The sequence below is a fragment of the Aulonocara sp. 'chitande type north' Nkhata Bay genome, linkage group LG22 (genome assembly GCF_057382095.1).
Source record: "Aulonocara sp. 'chitande type north' Nkhata Bay isolate Kocher_YH1m ecotype deep benthic linkage group LG22, A_spYH_male_GT1.1, whole genome shotgun sequence".
Taxonomy (NCBI): Eukaryota; Metazoa; Chordata; class Actinopteri; order Cichliformes; family Cichlidae; genus Aulonocara; species Aulonocara sp. 'chitande type north' Nkhata Bay.
The window spans coordinates 4,578,607-4,595,127 of NC_141364.1; the positions used below are offsets into that span (position 1 = coordinate 4,578,607).

General features: G+C 45.1%; 1 pseudogene; it reads right to left on the reverse strand.

The window, feature by feature from the left end:
- Positions 1-14,829: 14,829 nt before the first annotated feature.
- Positions 14,830-15,272, reverse strand: LOC147303269 (Ig kappa-b4 chain C region pseudogene; annotated as a pseudogene).
- Between the last annotated feature and the right edge of the window lie 1,249 nt (positions 15,273-16,521).

Below are 16,521 nucleotides of genomic sequence, written 5' to 3' on the forward strand. Positions count from 1 at the left end.
GCTATGTTGTCTGGGGGCTTTTGCCCCCTGGTAGGGTCTCCCATGGCAAACTGGCCCTGGGTGAGGGACCAGACAAAGAGCGATTCATAAGACCCTTATGAAAAGGACACCGAGGGAACAGTTTACCCTGCCCGGGATAGGGTTACCGGGGCCCCGCCCTGGAGCCAGGCCCGGGGAGGGTGCTCGAGGGCGAGCGTCTGGTGGCCGGGCCTTAGTCCATGGGGCCCGGCCGGGCACAGCCCAAAGAGGAGACATGGGCCCATCCTCCCGCAGGCCCACCACCCGCGGGAGGCGCCATAGGGGTCGGGTGCATTGTGTGCCGGGTGGCAGCCAGGAGCGGAGGCCCTGGCGGACTGACCCCCGGCTGCCAAGACTGGCAATAGGGACATGGAATGTCACCTCTCTGGTGGGGAAGGAGCCTGAGTTAGTGCGTGAGGTTGAGAGGTACCGGCTAGATATAGTTGGGCTCACCTCTACGCATGGCTTGGGCTCTGGAACCAGTCTCCTGGAGAGGGGCTGGACTCTGTCTCAGTCTGGAGTTGCCCCTGGTGAGAGGCGGCGGGCTGGGGTGGGTATTCTAATATCCCCTCGGCTTGCTGCCGGTACGTTGGGGTTTTTCCCGGTGGACGAGAGGGTTTGTTCCCTGCGCCTTAGGGTCGGGGAACGGGTCCTGACTGTCATCTGCGCTTATGCGCCGAGTGGCAGTACCCAGCCTTCTTAGAGTCCCTGGGGGGGGTGCTGGAGGGTGCTCCACCTGGAGACTCTGTTGTCCTGCTGGGAGACTTCAATGCTCACGTGGGTAACGACAGCGAGACCTCGAGGGGCGTGATTGGGAGGAACGGCCTCCCTGATCTGAACCCGAGCGGTGCTTTGTTACTGGACTTCTGTGCTAATCACAGTTTGGCCATAACGAACACCCTGTTCGAACATAAGAGTGTCCATAAGTGCACGTGGCACCAGGACGCTCTAGGCCGTAGGTCGATGATCGATTTTGTAATCGTATCAGCAGACCTGCGACCAAATGTTCTGGACACTCGGGTAAAGAGAGGGGCTGAGCTGTCAACTGATCACCACCTGGTGGTGAGTTGGATCAGGTGGCGGGGGAGGACGCTGGACAGACCTGGTGCACCTAAACGCGTAGTGAGGGTGTGCTGGGAACGTCTAGCAGAGGCCCCAGTCCGCGAGATCTTCAACGCACACCTCCGGCAGAGCTTCAACAGCATTCCGAGGGAGACTGGGGACATTGAGTCCGAATGGACCATGTTCAGCGTCTCCATTGCCGAAGCTGCTGCATTGAGCTGCGGCCGCAAGGTGGTTGGTGCCTGCCGTGGTGGTAATCCCCGAACCAAATGGTGGACACCAGAGGTGAAGGGAGCCACCAGGCTGAAGAAGGAGTCCTATCAGGCTTGGTTAGCCTGTGGGACTCCGGAGGCAGCCGACAGGTATCGACAGGCCAAGCGGAATGCGGCTCGGGCAGTGGCTGAAGCAAAAACTCGGGTGTGGGAGGAGTTCGGAGAGGCCATGGAAAAAGACTTTCGGACTGCCTCGAAGAGATTCTGGCAAACCGTCAGACGTCTCAGGAGGGGAAAGCGGTGCTCTACCTGCACTGTGTATAGTGCTGGCGGAGCGCTGCTGACGTCGACTGAGGAAATTGTCAGGCGGTGGAAGGAATACTTCGAGGACCTCCTTAATCCCACTGACACGTCTTCCGAGGAGGAAGCAGAGTCTGGGGATGAGGGGAATGACCCGCCAATTTCCGGGGGCGAGGTCACTGAGGCAGTTAAACAACTCCTTGGTGGCAGAGCCCTTGGTGTTGATGAGGTCCGCCCCGAGTTCCTGAAGGCTCTGGACGTTGTAGGGCTGTCCTGGTTGACACGCCTCTGCAATGTTGCGTGGAGATCAGGGGCAGTACCTGTGGACTGGCAGACCGGGGTGGTGGTCCCCATCTTTAAGAAGGGGGACCGGAGGGTGTGTTCCAACTACAGGGGGATCACACTCCTCAGCCTCCCTGGGAAAGTCTATGCCAGGGTGCTGGAAAGGAGAGTTCGTCCGTTAGTCGAACCTCGGATACAGGAGGAACAATGCGGTTTTCGTCCTGGTCGCGGAACACTGGACCAGCTCTTTATCCTCTCCAGGATACTTGAGGGTGCATGGGAGTTTGCCCAACCAGTCTACATGTGTTTTGTGGACTTGGAGAAGGCATTCGACCGTGTCCCTCGGGGTGTCCTGTGGGAGGTGTTGCGGGAATATGGGGTGTCTGGCCCATTGCTATGGGCCATTCGATCCCTATACAACCGTTGCAAGAGCTTGGTTCACATTGCCGGCAATAAGTCGGACTCGTTCCCGGTGGGTGATGGGCTCCGCCAGGGCTGCCCTTTATCTCCGGTTCTGTTCATAATTTTTATGGACAGAATTTCTAGGCGCAGCCAAGTGGCGGAGGGCTTTCGCTTTGGTGGCCTCAGAATCTCATCTCTGATTTTTGCAGATGATGTGGTTCTGTTGGCTTCATCGGATGAGGGCCTCCAGCTCGCACTGGAACGGTTCGCAGCCGAGTGTGAAGCAGCGGGAATGAGGATCAGCACCTCCAAATCTGAGGCCATGGTTCTCAGCCGGAAAAGGGTGGAGTGCCCACTCCGGGTCGGGGATGAGTTCCTGCCCCAAGTGGAGGAGTTCAAGTATCTCGGGGTCTTGTTCGCGAGTGATGGGAGAAGGGAGCCGACAGACGGATTGGGGCTGCAGCTGCAGTAATGCGGACGCTGCACCGGTCCGTCGTGGTGAAGAGGGAGCTGAGTGTAAAAGCGAAGCTCTCAATTTACCGGTCGATCTACGTCCCTACCCTCACCTATGGCCACGAGCTGTGGGTAGTGACCGAAAGAACGAGATCGCGGATACAAGCGGGCGGAAATGAGCTTCCTCTGAAGGGTGGCTGGCCTCTCCCTTAGAGATAGGGTGAGAAGTTCGGCCATCCGGGAGGGGCTCAGAGTAGAGCAACTGCTGCTCCACATCGAAGGGAGCCAGCTGAGGTGGTTCGGGCATCTGACAAGGATGGGCGCCTCCTGGGTGAGGTGTTCCAGGCATGTCCCACCGGGAGGAGGCCCCGGGGCAGACCCAGGACACGCTGGAGAGATTATATCTCTCGGCTGGCCTGGGAACGCCTTGGTATTCCCCCAGATAAGCTAGAGGAGGTGGCTGGGGAGAGGGAGGTCTGGGCCTCTTTGCTTAGGCTGCTGCCCCCGCGACCCGGCCCCGGATAAAGCGGATGAAGATGGATGGATGGATGGATGGATTTCTATAGCATTCACTCTTCATGAACTAAACATAAAGCAATTCACATTTTCTCTTATTGTGCAAAATATATATCTTGTGGCTTTAACCCAAAAATACCTGCACCGAGCTCACGGAGTTTCGGTACAGTCTAACACTTGGATCGGCACAGGCTAACAACTGGACCAACTTGGAAATTAGCTCTTTAGCTTAACATTCGCCACAAACAAGACATTTACCATTAATCGCCACTGCTGTCTGTCACTTTTATAACATCTGTTTATATTATCAACCACCCAGCTTACCTGTAAAAACAGAAAAATAAGACAATCAGTTCTCTTTGGCGCGCAGGCCGTACGCTGCCTCTTCACCACTGACACTACTTCTTCTAGTGTAGCGTCAGCTACCGATGCGTACAGGACCAAGCGCCCTCTGCTGGCGGAACTTATACAACAGTAAAACTTACATTGCAGTGGCCTTACTAAAAGAAAATGTCTCTGAGCATCAAATAAAATGGGGGGGCTACTATTTTCATGTCTCTGTCTTTAACATAGTGCCGCACTAACAAAGTGCCAACATAATCAGTGTAAGCAAACTAGATGATTCCTAGAATTATATAATTATTAACGGCAAATTTATACATGACAGACTCTGTCCCAACCTTTACAATCCACTTGCAAGGTTTCCACAGTCGATGATCCATGCAGGAACGCATTTCCGCCTACTGTAGAGATCACGTGTTTCCGGTTAGTGTGGAGGTCACGTGCTTCCTGTTACTGTGGAGGTCGCAATATGGCGCTCCCCAGTGGCTGCAGCCCTTCTCTGTGCATGGGGCTGCACGCCACTAACACGTTAACGATCTAACTGCGCTAATGCGTTGACGCCGTGCAGCCAACGCACGGGGCGATCTGCGTTAACTCGCTAAGAGAGATTTGTAGTGTTAATGCAGTTGTGGCTTCAACGTCATTTTAATGAAATTAACGCTAACAGCACTACTCTAAACATTAAAATGTACTTTTAACATACATTCACTAAACTTCAAACTGCATCAAAAAACTATTTTGTGTGTACTCCCACACACAGGTTAAAAACAATAAGGAGCAGTTATTACACACTACATCACAAAACCTGTTCAGGGCATGAAACTCAAGTCTGTCCAGTGTCACAGGTTGTCCTGTTATTCTACAAAACATATACAAATGTGAAGTTAAAACAGAGATGAATGATTCTGAGCTGTGGTCAGGTTTAACTTTTGCATCCTGTGGTCAGCATTGTACATCATTGTGAATCACTGAAAGTGTGTTTAACTGAGTGAGTTTTCTAAAAATCTAAAGTAAGTTTTACAAATTGTACCTTTCCTCTGAATATTTTTTAAATGTCTTTCACTTTTGAGGCCCTGTTTACATGTGCAGGCGTCTTTTGGAAAACAGACTTTTCTATTTATTCTGTGCTGCTTACATGTTAACAGCACTTTAGTCCAAGACAATCCAATACAAAAAGCACATGGCCCAAAAATCAAAAGAATGATAATCAATGAAGTTTCAATGAAACTCCAGAGGACGACCCGGAGGTCGGCAACACAATAGCCCATGATCAAATAGTTGTGGGGGTCGACAGCTTAACAGTTGATACCGATGTAACTCTGGGGGCAACCAGGAGGCCTGTGGTGGCGAACTGCATACAAAGCGGTGACGTCGTCGGTGAGGCCATGGCAGAAAAGCCCCCAGTGGCTTGGCTACACACACTCTGCGTAGCTGCATAGCATTGGCTTGGCAGGCGTCAGGCACGCCGAATGTCACGGCAGCATGAGAGCCACGAATAGTGGAGCTGCTGGCGACGGATTCGTAACTGAGACGAAGCCGAACCAGCAAGCGCGGGGACTGCTGGCGGAGACGAACAACAACAACAACAACAACCTTTATTTATAGAGCACATTAAAAGCCTTAGGCATACCAAAGTGCTTTACAAAAAACAATAAAATAATACAGTTAAGAGCATTAATATCAAATATAATAAGAACAGCAAACAATGTCCACAGTAGAAAGCCACTAATAAAATGGACTGCAGCACATAGATTATAGCAGACCCAGTGCCGCATGATAGAGAACACCAAGAATGAAGAAATAGTAAAAAGTTAATGCAATAGGTCGCAGTTAACAGTCAGCATTTAACGGGTAGAGAAGGCAAGTTCAAAAAGATAAGTTTTAAGGCGTGCTTTAAAAGAAAAAATAGAATCAGACTCCCGAATGCCAATCGGGAGGCTGTTCCATAACTCAGGTGCAGCAAAGGCAAACGATCGATCGCCTCTAGATTTCAACCGAGATCTGGGCTGAACTAACAATAACTGCGAGGATGACCTTAAAGCCCTGGCAGGGACATAAGGGTTTAAAAGTTCCTTAAGATAGGTTGGTGCAGTATTATTGATAATTTTAAAAGTAAGCAGCAAAATTTTAAATTGAATACGGTATTTGATAGGCAGCCAATGCAGCTCAGCAAGAACCGGAGTAATATGGTCAAACTTCTTGGTTTTAGTTAGAATACGTGCCGCAGCATTCTGAACTGTCTGTAATCTATGTAGAAGGGTAACATGGAGACCAGAATAGAGTGAGTTACAGTAATCTAGTCTTGACGTTACAAAAGCATGAATGAGCTTTTCTAAGTCATTATACGGGATATAGTGTCTGGCCCTGGAGATGAGACGAAGCTGATAAAAACTAGATCTGACAACAGCAGACACCTGTTTATCAAGTTTAAAGGAGTTGTCAAACAAGACACCCAGATTCCTGACAGTATCAGAGAAAGAACTAGTAAGAAAGCCAAAGGCATCTTGAAGTTTGGCGCGAAGGGCATTACTGCCAAAAATCATGATTTCAGTCTTTTTTTCATTGAGAATAAGAGTATTTGCCAACAGCCATTTCTTGACCTCACTCATGCACTCACGAAAGTTATTTAAAGATAAAGCGAGATCATCATGTAACTCAAAATAAATCTGGATGTCATCCGCATAATAGTGAAAAGCAATGTGGTATTTCTCAAAGATAGCGCTTAAAGGAAGCATATACAGTGAGAAAAGGGTCGGGCCTAACACAGAACCCTGGGGGACACCACAGCAAACAGGTACAGGGGAAGAGGAAGATGAGGCCAGATGTACCGAAGAAAGCCTATTGGAGAGGTAAGATTTGAACCAGTCCAAGGCAGTGCCCTTAATGCCAACAGAGTGCTCTAATCTTGCGACTAGGATGTTATGGTCAACCATATCAAATGCAGATGAAAGATCCAATAGAACTAAAACAGAAGGACGACCATTATCAGCCATAAGTAAAAGATCATTAAAAACACGAAGCAGCGCTGATTCAGTGCTATGATGTTGTTTAAAGGCTGATTGGAATTTATCATTTATATTATTCTCGTCCAGGTAGGTCTGCAGTTGAAGTAGAACCACCTTCTCAAGGATTTTAGCCAAGAAAGGAAGCTTGGAAATCGGTCTATAGTTGGCAAAATCACTATGATCCAGGTTATTTTTCTTTAAAACGGGTTGAATAAAAGCATGTTTAAGAACTGAAGGTACATAACCAGAAAGCAAGGAGAGGTTCAATATAGACAATAGACAGGGTCCAATTACATTAAAACAATCCTTGACTATACGAGATGGAAGAACATCATGTACACAATTAGTATTGTTTAGTTTCTCAGTTATACGCTTCAGAGTGGGAAGTGAAATTAATTCAAATTGATGTAAGGCAGCAGAACAGTCAGGATTAGACATACTGTCAGCCACCAAAGGAAGCGTAGATCTAAGAGATAAAACTTTATCTAAAGTAGTTTGAAAATTTTTCACAGAGACCTGGGGAGCACGAGAGTGGCATAGAGGGACGAGGATTCACCACTGAGTTAAAAATTTTAAATAGGATGCGAGGATTGTCACCATTAGAAGTAATAATCTTAGCGAAGAAGGCTGCTTTAGCCATTCTGGCAGCAGATTGGAATTTCGAGCGGCTAATACGTAAAATGTCATATGATGACTGGAGTCTATCATTCCTCCACCTCCTCTCATCGCGCCTGCACAAACGCCGTAGAACACGGACAGAGTCGTTTAACCAGCATTGCGAATAGGTTCTGGGGCGTTTGTGTTTGATAGGTGCAACAGTGTTAAGAATCGAGGAACATGTAGTTAAAAAAGTATTGGTAAAATTCTCAAGTGTGTGTGGGATAAAACAGTCCGACATATTAAATGAAGAATTAACAAAAGATGTAGAGAAGTTGACCACAGTATCGGCGTTAATAGTCCGAGTAGGATGGAGAGGAACCTCCAAGTAAGGGTCAGTGATACCCAGGTCAACGTCAAAGATGACCGGGGAATGATCAGAAAGTCCAGTATTTCTAATTTCCTTAATGCATATATCCACGTTAAATGAAAAAACCAGATCAAGGGTGTGACCCTTAACATGAGTAGGTTCATTTACCCACTGGGTAAGATTAAAAGAGTCAGTCAGTGCAGAAAAATCTTTAGACAGGTGGTCATCCATACAACAAACATGAATATTGAAGTCACCAGAAATAACTACAGAATCATATTTAAAAAGAATAGAACCCAAAAAATCAGCAAATTCAGAGATGAACATCTTATGATATTTAGGCGGACGATAAGCCACGACACACAGAGTAGTTCGAGGACCAGTCAATTCCAATAGCTGAGCTTCAAAGCTAGAATAGGTTGGGGAGGGTAGCAGCCGTGCCTCAAGTTTATTTCTAAAAACCGAGGCTAAGCCACCACCTCTACCAGTAAGCCTCGATGAGCTAAAAAAGGCACAGTCAGAAGGGAGAAGTTCAGAGAAGGGGATGAACTCACCCGGAGAGGTCCATGTCTCAGTCAAAAATAAAACATCCAGACCCGAGGAGAGAAAAAAATCATTTAAGAGGAAGGCCTTATTAGAAAGAGACCTAACATTAAATAAGGCCATCCGAGTCCGAGGAGTCCTGTCCTTAGTAGTAGCTCGTTTGAGGGTACTGAGGTTGTTTTGTTGAACACCACGGCCAGGCAGTGATATCCAAGAACGAGCAGAGTGGAAGGCCACTGGGCAGGCAGGATAGGACTGAGGGCCAACGGGACATATCCAACGGTGGTTGAGCAGTTTAGCCGCAAAGCGGCTACCAAGATGGTGGATGAAACGAGAAAATTCACAGCTAGTAGGGGGGTAATCCGTAGCCATGGCTCTGATATAAGCCTTGAAGCGGACACGGACACCACTCCTTCTACCCCGTCTCCTGGGACGTATCCTGCGGGGCATGGGAAGAGGTAAATCGGTCAGATGAGTGGGAGAGACGGGCATCAGGGGAATGGCATCACCCGCGGTCCCAAGACAGTTCGGTCGTTGAGAACAGGAGAAACGAAGATTCAGGAGCGTGTTTCTATCATAGGTTATTAGCGTACAATCACCTAGAGAACAAAGTGCCAAAGATAAAGACACAAGGAGTACAACGCCGAGGCGCAGACGGAGTCGAAGACGGCCAGCCATGCACACCGGCGCCATCTTGGAACAAAAAAACGGCAGGCGTGCAGTCCACTGGCAGCTGCAGCCGCAGTGGGCAGAGTAATCCAGCAACTCCCGGGCTTGGATCGTCTCCTTGGCTCGGACCAGATAGCAGATCAGCACCGAAGCCGACGGGATCTCCAGCAGTTCGGGATTGCCGTGAAGAATCACCTCCATGGTGTTTACTCCCACAAGCTTTGTCCACACATCCGAGGTGCCAGAGATGTATGCTCACAGGTTCCAGAGACGGGGACACCCTCCTCACGAACAGCATCCACTGGGTCCATCTTGCGTCAGATCGTTCTGTCACGGCAGGATGTGCCTGTGCTTTTTTGATACAGGACCCAAAAGCAGATGATGACAGAGGAGTTGTAGGTTTCAGCAAAAAATGAGCCTTTATTTGGGTTGAGGGCTGAACCAAAAATGAAAACTATGAAAAAACTATGAGAACTGTGACAATGGTGACAATTGTGGTGGGTATAACAGACGACCTGACAATGACATTGTCAGGGCTCGTGGGATGAGCCGTGTGGAATTTAATGAGGACCCAAGATGCAGGCAGCTGAGATGCAGGGGAGTTTTTATAGAGAAGGTGGAGGTACAAACAGAAACGGCAGAGGAGTGGAGGAAACTAAACAAAACCTAAACTGGAAAAAACTAAGAAAACAAACCTGAAACGCTAATGAACACGGAGAAGTGGGAGCAGGCAGGCACAGAACAAAACCCTAACAAATGGTAAACCTTAACAAAAGATGTAACAGAATAAACAAAGAACATAGAATAATATAAATACACACAAAACACAGAGTCGTCAGACTCAGGACCATGACAGACATACAGAAAACACACCGACTTAAATACATACGGCGGACGAAAGCGAAAGCATTTGCCAAGAATGTTTTCATTAATCAAGTGTATGAAAAAAATACACACAGGTCCTTTTCTGTCACCATGGGTACCTACGCCTCCTCTATTGCCCCTGTTACCTCTGGTGTCCCCCAGGGGTCTGTGCTGGGTCCCATGCTGTTCTCTTTATACTTGTTACCCTTGGGCCGAATCTTTGATAAATACAATATTTCTTTCCACTTTTATGCGGATGACATTCAAATCTATTTTGAACTAGCTGAGGATGTCATGTTGTCGTTGCAACATTTCTCCGATTGTATGAATGAAGTTAAAATCTGGCTACTGAGCAATTCCCTCATTGTAAATGATAAGAAGACTGAAATTGTAATCTTTGATACTCCCTTCTCTCGGGCTGAACTAATTGGTATTTTTGGGCCCTTTGCTGACTCCCTTTATGACACTGTGAGGAACCTGGGTGTTGTCTTGGACAGTTCCTTCAAGTTGGACAAACATGTGTCCTCTGTAGTTAAATCAAGTTTCAATCAACTACTTCTAATCTCTAAGGCCAAGCCCTACTTACCACGTAAGGACCTGGAGAAACTTATCCATGCCTTTGTTACATCAAGATTAGATTATAGTAATTCCCTTTACACTGGTCTCCATTCTGCCCTTGTTCACAAACTACAGCTCGTTCAAAATGCGGCTGCGCGTCTTTTAACTGGAACTGGCAGGTTTGAGTCTATTACTCCAGTTCTTTCCGACCTGCACTGGCTCCCTATTAAATTTTGTATTGATTTTAAAATCTTATTGCTCACTTTTAAAATCATAAGTAACACCGCGCCCAGCTATCTTACGGATCTCCTCAGCTTTTATATCCCTGGGAGAGCGCTTAGATCAGCAGGCCAAATGCTCCTGGTGCGACCTAGATCTCGGCTCAAGACCAGAGGTGACCGCGCATTCGCTGCTGTCGCACCCTACCTCTGGAATAACCTCCCTCTAGCTATTCGGGCGTCTGATTCAATTCAATCTTTTAAATCTCGATTAAAAACTAATTTGTTTAGCTTTGCTTTCCCCGCCTCCTAGAACCCGCATTTTTGGTGTACTGTAAGTTATCTTTTTCGCTTTATTAATATTTATAATGTTTTAACCTTCAGCCTTTCGGGTTGTGCCTACTACGCCTGGTGTATTATTGGTTAGTTATGTCACCTGCCTGTTAGTATATTTTATTTGTATTTTGTATTTTGTGTTTTGTATTTATTATTGCTCTAACTCGTTCTGTGAAGCACTTTGGCATACCTGTGTTTTTTTAAATGTGCTATATAAATAAAATTGTATTGTATTGTATTGTATACAGGAGGTGATATGGGGAAGTGGGAACAAATGGGGAAACAGCTGACTGACATTAACATAATGACGGGACAGGAGAAGTGAACCTAATACAAGGAACAAAGAACACAAGACTCAAAATTAAAATAAAACAAAAATAAAACAGAAAAAACGGCCAAAAAAATACAATAAACAACGAAATAGCACTAAAATACACAAAACACTGGGTCTCACACCCAGTACCATGACAGCGATACCCTAATCCCATGAGCCCCCTCCTCTTCACTCTGCTGACCCATGACTGCACTCCATCATACAGCTCCAACCTCTTCATCAAGTTTGCGGACGACACAACGGTGGTGGGTCTCATTAGCAACAGGGATGAGACCGACTACAGAAGTGAGGTGAGACGCCTGGCCACGTGGTGTGCTGACAACAATCTCTCTCTGAATGTGGAGAAGACGAAGGAGATTGTTGTGGACTTCATGAGAATGCACACCCAACATGCTCCTCTGACCATTGACAGAGCGTCTGTGGAGAGAGTGAGCAGCACCAAGTTCTTGGGTGTGCACATCACAGAGGATCTCTCCTGGACGTACAACACCACAGCACTGGCCAAGAAATCACAGCAGCGTCTCTTCTTTCTCCGCAAACTAAGAAGAGCAGGAGCACCAGCCCCCATCATGTACACTTTCTACAGAGGCACCATCGAGAGCATCCTGTCGAGCTGCATCACTGTGTGGTTTGGAGCCTGCAATGCGTCCTGTCATAGAACCCTCCAACGCATAGTGAGAGCTGCAGAGAGGATCATTGGTGTCTCTCTCCCCTCCCTCCAGGACATTTACAGCACCCGTCTCACTAAAAAAGCTCTTTGCATAGCGGCTGATCCCACGCACCCAATGCAAAGCTTCTTCAAGCTGCTGCCGTCGGGGAGGAGACTGCGGAGTCTCCAGGCCAGGACCAGCAGGCTGAAGGACAGCTTCATCCATCAGGCTGTCAGGAAGCTTAACTCCCTCCCGATTCTGCCCCCCTCTCCCCTCTCTCCTCCACGGTCTCACTGAACTCTGTCACACACACACACACACACACACTCTGACTCACTCACTGGCCTGCACCAGTTACCAGTCACTTGGTGGAGCATTGGACTGCCATTACCTCATAAGCCTTTGTTGTTACACTATCTCTTACCATACATTACTAAATCTCCATTTGCACTATTTGCCTATTTGCACTACTCTGCCTGGTTTACACCCAATGTCATTTACCCATTATATTGTATATTGTATAGCTTTCTTGTTATATGTAAAATTGTATTGTATTGTATTTATTTAAATTTTTACTTTTTAATTATTTTACTTGCATTTTTAATCACTCTTATATTTTAATGTTCATTTGCTATTTTATCTAGGGATTGAGAGTAACGTAGTTTCTATTCTCTGTATGTCCTGTACATGTGGCAGAATTGACAATAAAGTTGACTTTGACTTTGACTTTGACTTGACTTTGACCATGGGTCAGGTGGTCGTCTGCGCACCCACTGAGCTTGAACTGGCACCCTGCACAGTCCAGACTGGTCAACACTTAGTATTATATTACAATGTAGGGCTCAGGTTTGCTCTTGAAATATTTTCTTGTCTTCTCCTTCAGCTGAGATGTTTTTTTAAGAGGATTGCAGAAAATATCCTATTTAAAACCATACCTATGTATGATTGTAACCTAAGACACGAGGTTACAATCATACATTCACTCAAAAAAAATTATACAAAATCTGAAATATCTTTCTAACTAATAATAAAATCAGTTGATTCACCACCAGATCAAGATAAAAAGAATTGAATTTTTCATAGAAGGAGGAAGAAATGTTCTTTTTGAAATAATTTACAGTGAACATCATCAACAGCATCATCAGATCGATCCCACTCCCTGTTGCAGTCATTTCCGTAGAGAGGCACTTTGCATCAGCAGCACCATGCTCCAGTGCTCTGGGAGAGTTTATAGTCCTGAGAGTTGAACACTGGATGACTGACAGCTGTCCTTCATCACAACAGAAGCCACAGAAATCCTCCTCATCAAAAACATGACTTTGATCTGCGTCCTCATCTGGACTCTCCTTTGCTGCTGCTTCACAGGTAAAGTCCAGAGAATCAAACTCCTCTCCTCTATCAACATCTGTCCCTCTGAAATGAAGCCCACAAAACCATGAAGCTGCTTTATGTTTTTGTCTCTGTGTCCTCAGAGTCCAGAGGACAGATCACAGTGACTCAGCCTGGAGCAGTGAGCTCTGCTGTGGGAGGATCTGTGAGCATCACGTGTAGGACCAGTCAGGATGTTTATAGCAACTACTTACACTGGTACCAACAGAAAGATGGAGGAGTTCCTAAACTACTCATTTACCGTGCTAGCACTCGAGTATCAGGGATTCCAGCTCGTTTTACAGGCAGTGGATCAAACTCTGACTTCACTCTGACCATCAGTGGAGTCCAGGCTGAAGATGCAGCAGTTTATTACTGTCATGGGGAATTCAATGTTAACAGTCAGTGGGTGAACACACAGTGAAAAACAGTCGTACAAAAACCTCCCTCAGTCAGACTGAACAGAAACTGAAGTGACTGCTGCAGCTGGAAGATACTGCAGAGACTGATACAGTTCACTGAGGACACACACACACACACACACACACACACACACACACACACACGTACACACACACACACACACACACACACACACACACACACACACACACACACACAAATTTCATTATCATAATTTTAAATATTATGGACCAGGTCCATGAAGCCGATTATAAATACGATAATTAATAAGAGCAACTTCTCCATGAACGTTATCAAAAATGAGAGTCTGAAAATAAATCATAAAGCAAGAACTTCCCCAGCAGTTGGAAGCTTTCATTTTCAGAAACAATAAAATGCTCAAAATGTCCTTCTTCTCAGATTTTAGAGATTTAAGTTAGTTAATTTTCATTTACAACTCTATAAACTTTATGTGCTGTTGAAGGTGATGAAATACAAACCTGAGGATCAAATACTGAATGGTTTGTTTTTACACACAAAACCTACTTTTAAAGATTTTTAAAAGTTTTTTGAGCTCTAACTGAAGATAATTTCCTTTTTTCTTTTGCACACATTCATTCTTTATGGTTGTAATTTGTTGAGAAAGTTCAATTAGGGATCCTCAACTAAGCCTCCACCTGCTTCACCTCTGCCACCACCAGCTTCTAGACTCTTCTCTGCTTTGGTGCTTCATCACAGTTTCACTGCCAAATAGTTCATTAATCAAACATCAGTAAATCTTCTCTTAAACTTGATTTAAATGATCTCTGTTTAAACATACAGATGACACCCTGCTCTTTAATTTTACTTATTAGGTTTTAGATCAGATTAAAATGTAGATCATAAAACAGCTTTGAGAGTAGAAATTATGAAGAGCACACAGATAATCTATGGTTGACATGACCTCAACATCTTATAGAGAAATATTTAATATGTGGATTTAAAAATATATTAAGCTATTTGAACTGCACATTACACTTGATGCGTCTGCTGACATTTTTTTTGGTCCTTCTAACTAAATTTTACAACATTTTTATTTTTTAAAGTGCATTTATTAAACTCACAGAGTCAAAGAACATGTTTTCTCGTTATGTTTTTATTCTTTTAAGAGTTTGAAATATCAGCTTTACAACAGACACAAAAGGATGAAACTAGAGGAGATTGTTGCTCTGATTGTTGTCATTATGAGATGGAAATATGACTGTTTAATGAGTTTATTTTTTAAATCTGCAAACACAAAGAAACAAAGAGACAGAAGAAAATCAACATCAAAGACTCAGTGATTGACATCAGGACTGGGAACACTGGTCTCTCCTCAGTATCTCTGAGACCGGAGTGTGGGAGCCCTGGGTGGCCTCACAGGTCACAGAGCCCACCTTCCCCCACTGGTCTGCAGTGAGCGTCAGGGTGCTGCTCCAGCTGTAGAGGCCGTCATTCTGCAGCACTCCAGGAGTCCTGCTCTCCTCCCCTCTGATGCTGCTGCTGCCACTGCTGTCGCTCGTCTTCCAGGACAGACTCCAGTCTGAGGGGAAGCCCTTGTTGGCCACACACATGAGCGTGGCCTTCCCCTGCTCCAGCTCCTTGTTGGAGGGACCCAGCACCTTCAGGGCGGGGCGGGTATCACCTAGGAAACACCAATCAGCTTAGAGGACAAGAACCACAATTTGAATTTCTCCGTTAAGAAGTTTCTGTCAGGTGTTTTTTCTGCTCCACCAGTCATTCACTCACACATTGTTTCACTTCCCTTTAAGAAACCTCTCATGCATATCAGCACAGAGAGAATCATCACACAGTTTGAGCTGAAATATGTTCAAACTACACTGGAAATAAAAGAAGCAGATGTGGAAACATTTACAGCAGAAGTTTGGCTTTAAAATGATTAGAAGTCTAAATCATGGACGACTGAAGACATTAGTGGACACAAGCACAGAGCAGCTACTCATTCATGTAGATTTGAAATGTTATTGAACAGCTCACATGATTTCAAACTAAATCTGAAACATCTGACACGATAAAAACATCAGAAAGCAAACTTTAACTCATCCAAACAGCAGCTGATGTGGTGGAAATTTACAAACTAATCATAAGATGATGAAGTTTACTCTTGTCTACATTTTACTGTGACAGAAATGTAGATTCAACAAGAGAAACTCGCAGAGCTCATCTGAATTAGTCCAGTAAAAAGGACAAACATCAAACACTAAATTATTTTAATAAAAAAAATAGTTTTCTCTCATCTAAGCAGCCTAACAAGTAGTTATAAAAGAAAATAATAAACACAGTTAATTAACTTACTTCCAACATCCAGTCTGGTTCCTCCACCAAAAGTCCACCACAGTGATACAAAGTCATTGAGGCGCCGTACAAAAACCTCTGACTGTAGAGAGACACGGCTCTCTGACTGTCAGACTGAACTAAACCTACAATCCCTCAAAATACAACTTTATCATCAGAACTACAAATAATAATTAATACTATGAAACATCCCAGATTTTCATTGGAAATTGTCCTGAGTGTCTGAATATTCATTTCCAAAGCTGACTTTGTTTCTTAGGACAAAATTTATGAATAAAATAATTAATCAGTTACAGAAAAAGTTTCCTAGCCTTTCATATTAAATGAAATCAAAGAAAAGAAAATTACATTAAAGAGAAAAAGGACATAGAAGTAACTTCGTTTTTGACTTACTTCCAACATCCAGTCTGGTTCCTCCACCAAAAGTCCACCACAGTGATACAAACTGATTGAGGCGCCGTACAAAAACCTCTGACTGTAGAGAGACACGGCTCTCTGACTCTGAAACAAACAAACTCAACAAAATCATTCACTCCTTCCTTTTCAGTTTTACCAACTGATTTAAAAAAAATGAAATTATTGCAGTGCTACATATTTAAAGAAGATATATTTTTATTTTGAATATATGAGTTTTGAAAATGGGACTTCTTCCTCTGATGATATCAAATCAATCAGTAATGAAATCA